Raw genomic sequence first — 9,536 nt, forward strand, 5'->3', positions numbered from 1 at the left:
ATGTAATTTTTGTTAAACTTTCAATAAATTGTTGTTACATTTTATGTTTCTATTCATTAGACATGCTTTTTAATTACTAAAAATGTATATAACCATTGAAACAGAATCCAGAAAATACTGTCGGTACACTAAATGGCCTTAATTTATACAAATATAGTTCACCCAAAAAATTATAATTCTGTCATCATTTACTAACCTCATGTTGTTCCAAACCTGAAAGACTTACTTGGTTCCGCAGAACTCAAAATATACTTTGAAGAATGTTTAAGCAGTTTTTGTCAACAGTATGAAATTTAAACTTTGCGAGATCCAAAAAAAGACATGATTGTAGCGTGAAATGAATCCAAATGATGGTATATTCCAAGTCTTTTGAATCGATGTGATCGAACAGTTAAGAATTTAAATCTTTTTCATTCTTAAATCAATTCAAAACATTGATTAGATGCCATAGACCAGGGGTGTCAAACTCAGTTCCTGGAGAGCCGCAGAGTTTAGTTCCAACCCTGCTCCAACACACAAACCATGTAGCTTTCAAATAAGCCTGAAGGAGTTGATTAGCTGGATAAGGTGTGTTTAATTAGGGTTGCATCTAAACTCTGCAGGGCTCCGGCCCTCCAGGAACTGAGTTTGACACCCCTGCCATAGACTGTCATAATATAACATAAAACAACTGAAACATGTGTGTTCCACAGAAGAAAGAAAATTTGGAATGACATGAGCATGAGTTAATGATATACTGATTTTTTTTTTTTACGTCCCTTTGAATGGAATATTTATATAACAGTAATGATAATGAATGAATTGATTTTAACCTTTTTACAATGAAGTTAAAGACAAAACTCCTCTTTTGTATAGACTACATGAAGAAAAAAATGACAAATGAAAGACAGCATTACACTGTTTTGGGATTATTTGCGTGTGTTTCAGTTCTTGGAGCACATTTTATAGGGAAACCTGGACATGAAGGGAGCAAAGGGACTCCAGGAAATGTTTGGCCCTGGGCCTCGCTCGCTTCCCTGATCAGGGAGTTAGGGTGGGAGTCTGGGGAGCGGAGGGGAGAACGGTTAGAAGGAACAAGATATGCAGCTCTAGGGTCCTGTCACAGATGAGGTCCACGCACGGCTTTCATCTGAACGAGCCATTAAGTGTAATGACGTGTAGGTGTAATGGAATGTGCCTGTAACATCTGCGCAGAGAGAGAGAGAGTGCATGAAGGAAAGGAGGAAAGAAGGGACAATGTTAATAGATTTGCAGATACACTGCTGGGAGAACAAAAGATTTTTTCCTTCTGCTTTATTGCTCTGAGGTCCATCTGGTGCCTGTGCGCGTGTTTTGTGGATGTGTAAATGTGTGGCATGCTTTGTATAAGAGAGCGTGTGTGTGTGTGTGTGTGTGTGTGTGTGTGTGTGTGTGTGTGTGTGTGTGTGTGTGTGTGTGTGTGTGTGTGTGTTTGTGTTAAATTGCTAAAATGAATGACAAGACTATCTCATAAATGTTTGCAAGTACCATATGTAGGCATGCACAATATACACTGTAAAAAGTGATACGTTGACTTAACTTAATATGGAAACCCGTTGCCTTAAAATAATAAAGTAAATAATAATTTAAAAAATAAGTTAAGTGAATTGTCAAGTTCACTTAACTTTTTATTTATTTATTTTTATTATTTACTTAATAATTTCAAGGCATGGGTTTCCTCAATTTTTTTAAGTTAAGTCAACTTATCACTTTTTACAGTGATACTGGTATCATATTTGTTATTGACCAATATTAGAGGCTTTTGGTTGTATTGGTCAGTATTGAATATATAATTGTGCATGTTTATTTCTTCTATTTTTACATCTGTTGCCAGCATCTAACGCACACATAGGGCCCTATTTTAACGATCTAAGCCCGTCTAAAGCGCATGGCGCAAATGCACCCAGGACATGTCCGAATCCACTTTTGCTAGTTTAACGACGGGGAAACGGTCGGTGCGCCCGGGAGCATGGTCTAAACGGGTTGTGCCTATTCTCTTAATAGGTGTGTTCGACTTGAAGCGGCGCTGCGCAGAATGATCAGTGTATGACATCAAAGTACCGCGAGAGCGATTCGAAAGCATCAGGATCCATCTGCTCTCTTATCGCTCTCGCGATACTTTGATGTCATACACTGATCATTCTGCGTGAGTAATGGGCTTAAAGTGCAATAAACCAATCAGAGTCTCCTCTCCCATTCCTTAAGAGCGAGTTGCGCTCGCACCATGGTGGATTTGCTATTTAAACGGCGGAATTTTAATGCGCACAGACTTGGCGTGTCTCCAGAGAGCAAACCTATCTGCTCATGGGCTAACAAATAGGTAGGCTAATTCTGATACACGCAATGACTATCCATTATGACATGTATGACATTTTTATATTTATGTAGCCTACACAATAGTATTCTTTTACACTGTAATGTTTTTGTGCTGCTGCGTGTCCCTGTGTGTAATAAGCAAAGTGAATGCGCGTTGTGGACCCGCCCAAAGGCTCATTTTCTACTAACGCGCTCTTTAAATAACAAAAAATATATTGCGCCAATGACTTTAGACCAGGTTTGAGTTGGTCTATGGCCCAGTCTATTTTCAGTTCCTCAAAATAGCAACGCGCCAACGATGCACCTGAACACACCTCTTTTTTAGACCAGCACGCCCATGGGCGCACAAATGGGTGCAAATGCATGTGCTGTTTAAAAACGCGGCGCAGGACGGGAAAATGAGAACTGCGTCGGACTGAAACTAGCAAAAACACCGCGCCTTGCGCCGCATTGCACCGGGTGTATGATAGGGCCGTAGAGTTATACTTTAAAAACAATAATAATTTACACCAGAATTGTATTTATGCATTCCTTATTCAGATGTAAACTGTCAAACATAGCATTGTCTTTTTTTTTTTTTTTTTTAATATATGTATATGTCAATGGCTACTGTCAGCTGTTTGGTTACAAACTTTCTTCAAAATATGATCTTTTGTGTTTAACAGAAGAAAGAAACTTATACAGGTTTTGAACTACTTGATGATGTGTAAATGATGACAGGATTTAAATTTTTGGGTGAAGTTTGTTGGAATTCCTGACCTTTATGAGCAATAGCGACATTTGCCTTAGAGAAATACATTTTTTGTTTTATGATTTTTTTCTTTTAGATAATAGGCCTATTTCCTTACTGATGTCAGTGGTTGTTAACGTGCTCTCCTCCACTTCTGTACATTACCTGATGATACATGAATGTGCTGATACTGAAACACACTGATAGTTTGTTTAACAGCAAGTGTACTTGAACACACTGTATATATAATCCCGCTCCCTGATGTGTGTGTGTCTGTGTGAGTACTCACAAGACCCCTCTCATCATTCAGATACTGGGCCACAGCCAAAACACCCACCCCAGAGCCTGCTCGTAATAAGTAATAATGTGATATTTGCTTTCATGCTTTAAGCGGGTGGAATGTTTGGACCTCCCATTTAGACACAACAGGAATTTGGCACTAAATGTGCACAGGTGCACCAAGAGCGCGCCGGGGAAAAAAAAACCCTGTTTCAACATCTGTGTCAGTGGCTGTTGCTATCTCCCTAAAAATGCAGTGAAACCGCTTTAAATAGCTACAAGAGCTGGTGCCTGGCCAAGCATGTGTGCCCTGATCGGAGAGGTTTTACAGGAAGGCATGGAGTATTATTTTTGTTCTCTCTTTTTTTTTTTTTTTTTTTCCTCTCTATCTGTCTTACTCTGCCATGTGGCAGGGGTGCAGCTGAATCTAGACTCAAATGTTGCTGCCACGCTCCTAGACTGTGCTTTCTCTCTCTCTTTATTTCTCACTTCTGCGGATGCTCCTCTGTGAAGGTCCATATGTTCTGCAGCTGGTATGTGCACATATGTGTGAATCAGTAAAGTGTGCTTTGTGATAGTGTGGGTAGACATAATGTTTCAGAAAAAATGTCAAGTTCTTCCCAGATACCTGCCGTAATGTTTCCATGGCATTTAAGTGTTTGACAACCTCATGCACAAAGCCGCAGATATACTTCCCCTGAATAAAGTGATTGCGGCGCAGACTGTTCTCTTTACTGATGAATACCTTAGCCTGCCTTAAGTGGAGATGCACACTGGTTAAGATTTATTCATGCACTCTGCTGTATGTTCTCATGTTGCATGGGTAATGTATTTTTCACTTCCCCCACAATACCGCTGCATTTTTAAAAATGTACATTAAGTGAAACATTTGTTTGTATGACTATCAACTACTAAGTTTAAACTATGCAAAGGAATATTCTTGGTTAAAACAACTATGGACAGAATCTGTGGTGTTCTTCGGTTTATAAAAACAAACAAAAAACATGTTTATAGCAATTAACTTAAACTAGAAGCCTGTGGGGTTGTTGTGCTGGGGGGGTTACAAGCAAATATGAGAAGCTTGTATTTTTGTTGCATAAATTATTCAGTAAAAAAGGATATTATTTGAACTTCTGCAGAGCTTCTGTTATGTCTGCAGAGCTGGATTCTGTTTAAGTGATAATGTGATGAGTTTTGTGTATTTTTGTATGTATATATTTTTTTTCTTTCAACTTTGCTGTATTTTCAATGCTAATCTGAGGATATATATATATATATATATATATATATATATATATATATATAGATATATCTATATAGATATAGCAGTGCTATATAGCTGTGTATCGGCACAGCCGTGATTCTGTCATTGGTATAATCACAGCATATCGATAGGCCGATACAACCATATCGCATTGGCTACCAGTGTGAGTATTGCATTTATATACAACAGTTTGACGGCACGAGTGTGTAAATGCATAAGAAACAATAACGGTCTTTAAAAACCCTCTTTTGTGCAGAACCACTTCCTTCCACCACGGATTCAGATCTCAAGTTGACAGTTGAACAACTGAGGCCAAGGCTCCGTTACTAATTACAAAATGTCATTTTAGAACTAGTAACGAAGAAACGTTGAGTATGTCATTGTTGAACGTTATTGTATTACTGTATTAAAAGCTCGCTAGACATTTGCTGTGAGAAATACTGCAAGAGGAGTGATACAAACGGTGAAAAAGTTGGAGTTCTGGGTAACACTTTATTTTGATGGTCCCTTTTGAACATTCTGTTGACACTAAGTAATGTTGCAACTACATGTCAACAAACTCTCATAAGAGTATTAGTAGACTGTCTGCTTCATATCTACTAACTCCTTATTGTGTTGGTCTCCCAACAGATATTCTACTGACTATAAGTAACTTTGCAAGAATGTGTCAACTTAATCTAACCCTAACCCTACCAGTCAACTAATACACTACTGACACTCTAATGAGAGTTAGTAGAACTGTAGGTGCAACATTACTTATAGTCAATAGAATGTGTTAAAGGGACCATCAAAATAAAGTGAAACCGAGTTCTGTTATCATTAGAATATTGCAAGCCAATCAGACTCGAGGACCAAAAAGAACTGTTGTATATATATGTGTGTGTGTGTGTATATACAGTATATATATATATATATATACAGCAAAATTATGAGTGTTAATTCAACTCTAACAGAGTTAAAATCAACTCCAAAAAAGTGTACATATTGTCCCAATCTTTTCAGAGTTACATTAACACTCTTCATAGAGTTACTTGTTTAACTCTATGAATGAGTCATATTTACACGGTATAGAGTTAAAAAACAACTCTGGTCCACACCACAGAGTGTTGATTTTTCCTTAACACCAGTGTAAAGAGTTACAATTTAACACCTTTAAGATAGATTTTAACTCTTGATATTTTAACTCCAGTGTATTGAGTTAACATTACAAAACTCTCCTCTGTGTTGAAAGTAAAAAAAAAAAAAAAAAAAGTTAAACCTTTTAAAATTAATTATTTTAAAAGCACATTTTGTCACAGGTAAGCAGATTTTACTTAAAAAATAATAATAATCACAATTACACTGCAGCTCTCAAAGCAGTTTTTTATTAACATGTCAACACTTCACAACATGACAGTTCACTTTTAGAATAAGTGACAAGAAGGCACAATACATCCATTTCGGTCATCAGAATTGTAAGAATACTGCTTATCAAATGGTCGATAATAAAATAGGTCCTGCAATGCAAACACTGAAAAATGTTTGCACCACCTTGTAAATCATTTAACATGCAAAGCCATGTGCGATTAATGCATTTTAACCAATATTTTTGTAAGGTTTTTAAAATTTTTAATTGATTGTTTAAAAAAAATTGTTTAGCCTCGAATCTCATACACCAGACGTGAATAAGCAGACCAATTTTTAGTTTTAGTTTTCAGCAAGACGAGATATGTTTCTCTGCAGTTTTCAGCCAGGCAAGATACCCAACTCCCACTTGCAGCATCACAAAAGTGCTCCGGTAAAATAGAAGAAAAAACAAAAAGGATTATTTCACATCCATTTATCAGGTGAAATGTCAGGGACACGTATCACTTACAATATAAGAATAGTTAACCCAAAACTGAAAATTCTGTCATTCATTTATACTCATGTGGTTCCACACCTTCTGAGGAACACAAAAAATTGATATTTTGAATAATCAACAGAAGAAACTGTCATACATGGCATCTGTGGAAAGGCATGAGTATAAGTAAACATTTACTGTTCACTTATGGTTGGACTCCTCCTACCAAAATGAATGCACCTAAATGCGACAGCACATAAAATAAATAATGCAAGCATACCAAAACTTACATTTGATGCATTTTTAAGAAACATTTTTAGAAGGAGATCAGACTCTTTATTATTATTGTTTAATAATCCAAAAATTAAAGCATGACAATCAATAATCTTAAAATATGCAATTGTGGCTTACCCATGTCTCTGGTATGTGTCCTAACAAAGCTCTTCTCATCCCACTTAATGTATTGGTGGCTTCATGCTCTTCAAGCACATCATCTCCTTTCGATTTTTCTGTTAAGCCAGCATGAACCATCTTTAACAATATTAAAGGAACAGTTAACATAAAATTGTAATTCCAAACCTATACGATTCACATTTGCTCAACACAAAACACGTTCATGCTTTAAAAAAAAAGATAATAAAGTGTCTAAAGTAGTTTATGCGACTCATATACCATATTCCAAGACTTGTGAGGGCACAAAATCACTTTGAATAACGAACAATTTAACTCACTCAGTGTTTTCCTTGAGAAGACCAACTCCCCCGTCTGCTCCGCATCTCCAGTGAAAGAAAATGTCTCTCTGATAAAGGTTTAGAGCGCACAACACATAAGTATCACTATTAATCAATATGTGATGTAATAAAACGCAAATTTTAGATGAGGTAACACTTACTTATGTTTCCCCTGTTAAAAGTGACTTCGCGTCAATGCCTAGCCATTCAAATGCATCTGTGAGAAACGTTTAGGCTCGTTTAGGCGCGCACAGCATAAAAATATCGTCATAAAGTAATATTATTTTATAAAATACAAAATGTAAATGATTTTAACCAATATTTTTGTAAGGTTTTTAAAATTTTTAATTGATTGTTTAAAAAATTGTTTAGCCTCGAATCTCATACACCAGACGTGAATAAGCAGACCAATTTTTAGTTTTAGTTTTCAGCAAGACGAGATATGTTTCTCTGCAGTTTTCAGCCAGGCAAGATACCCAACTCCCACTTGCAGCATCACAAAAGTGCTCGGTAAAATAGAAGAAAAACAAAAGGATTATTTCACATCCATTTATCAGGTGAAATGTCAGGGACAAGTATCACTTACAATATAAGAATAGTTAACCCAAAACTGAAAATTCTGTCATTCATTTATACTCATGTGGTTCCACACCTTCTGAGGAACACAAAAAATTGATATTTTGAATAATCAACAGAAGAAACTGTCATACATGGCATCTGTGGAAAGGCATGAGTATAAGTAAACATTTACTGTTCACTTATGGTTGGACTCCTCCTACCAAAATGAATGCACCTAAATGCGACAGCACATAAAATAAATAATGCAAGCATACCAAAAACTTACATTTGATGCATTTTTTAAGAAACATTTTTAGAAGGAGATCAGACTCTTTATTATTATTATTGTTTAATAATCCAAAAAATTAAAGCATGACAATCAATAATCTTAAAATATGCAATTGTGGCTTACCCATGTCTCTGGTATGTGTCCTAACAAAGCTCTTCTCATCCCACTTAATGTATTGGTGGCTTCATGCTCTTCAAGCACATCATCTCCTTTCGATTTTTCTGTTAAGCCAGCATGAACCATCTTTAACAATATTAAAGGAACAGTTAACATAAAATTGTAATTCCAAACCTATACGATTCACATTTGCTCAACACAAAACACGTTCATGCTTTAAAAAAAAGATAATAAAGTGTCTAAAGTAGTTTATGCGACTCATATACCATATTCCAAGACTTGTGAGGGCACAAAATCACTTTGAATAACGAACAATTTAACTCACTCAGTGTTTTCCTTGAGAAGACCAACTCCCCCGTCTGCTCCGCATCTCCAGTGAAAGAAAATGTCTCTCTGATAAAGGTTTAGAGCGCACAACACATAAGTATCACTATTAATCAATATGTGATGTAATAAAACGCAAATTTTAGATGAGGTAACACTTACTTATGTTTCCCCTGTTAAAAGTGACTTCCGCGTCAATGCCTAGCCATTCAAATGCATCTGTGAGAAACGTTTAGGCTCGTTTAGGCGCGCACAGCATAAAAATATCGTCATAAAGTAATATTATTTTATAAAATACAAAATGTAAATGAGGTTAAACACTTACTTTTGGTGTTTTCCTTGATAAAACCAATTTCCCCGTCTTCTCCGCATCATGAGTGAAGGAAAATATCGCTCTGAGAAAAAGTTTAGGAGTGCACATCACACAAATATCGCTATAAATCAATATGATGTTGTGAAATACATATATAAATGAGATAAAACACTTAACTTTCGGCGTTTCCCTTTTAAAAAGAAACATCCTCGTCTGGTCCGCCTCGCGAGTGGAAGAAATGTCTTTAAAAAACGTTTAGGCGCACACACCTTATAAATATCGCTATAAAACGATATGATATTACAAAACACATATTGTGAGTAAGATTAAACACTTAATTTCGCTGTTTTGCGTCCTCATAAGCTCCGCATCGCGAGTCTAAGAACATGGCGTCTGTGAAAAATATTCCAGATGGGTCAAGCGAGCACACGAGCAAATGTCCCGGATGTGACTAATAACACTCAACAGAGTGTTATAAGAGTTTCTCTGCGTATTGACACCGGCCAGAGAGCGCTGTTTACACTAGCTAGTGTTAACCCCCTAAAGTTCAACACCACAACTTTAACACTTTACTGTAAAAGTCCTTAACACTAGGATTTCAACACTGGAGATTTTGCTGTATATATATATATATACAGGTATATATATACAGGTGCTGGTCATATAATTAGAATATCATCAAAAAGTTGATTGATTTCACTAATTCCATTCAAAAAGTGAAACTTGTATATTATATTCATTCATTACACACAGACTGATATATTTCAAATGTTTA

General features: G+C 36.2%; 2 long non-coding RNA genes across 4 annotated transcripts; both read right to left on the minus strand.

Moving 5' to 3' along the window:
- Nucleotides 1–5,949: 5,949 nt before the first annotated feature.
- Nucleotides 5,950–7,385, minus strand: LOC131525843 (uncharacterized). Of its 2 annotated transcripts, none has more exons than XR_009267296.1 (4): nucleotides 7,322–7,385; nucleotides 7,161–7,228; nucleotides 6,841–6,960; nucleotides 5,950–6,379 (listed from the first exon to the last, which is right to left on the minus strand). It is a non-coding gene; the product is annotated as an uncharacterized LOC131525843 (long non-coding RNA). The 2 variants fall into 2 exon arrangements; XR_009267297.1 differs by having other exon boundaries at nucleotides 5,950–6,531.
- A 139-nt stretch (nucleotides 7,386–7,524) lies between these two features.
- LOC131525842 (uncharacterized) lies at nucleotides 7,525–9,177 on the minus strand. 2 transcript variants are annotated; one of them, XR_009267295.1, is made up of 5 exons: nucleotides 8,774–9,177; nucleotides 8,611–8,667; nucleotides 8,450–8,517; nucleotides 8,131–8,250; nucleotides 7,525–7,666 (listed from the first exon to the last, which is right to left on the minus strand). It is a non-coding gene; the product is annotated as an uncharacterized LOC131525842 (long non-coding RNA). The 2 variants fall into 2 exon arrangements; XR_009267294.1 differs by lacking the exon at nucleotides 7,525–7,666 and having other exon boundaries at nucleotides 7,720–8,250.
- Nucleotides 9,178–9,536: the final 359 nt, after the last annotated feature.

The sequence above is a fragment of the Onychostoma macrolepis genome, chromosome 19, assembly GCF_012432095.1.
Source record: "Onychostoma macrolepis isolate SWU-2019 chromosome 19, ASM1243209v1, whole genome shotgun sequence".
NCBI classification, from domain to species: Eukaryota; Metazoa; Chordata; class Actinopteri; order Cypriniformes; family Cyprinidae; genus Onychostoma; species Onychostoma macrolepis.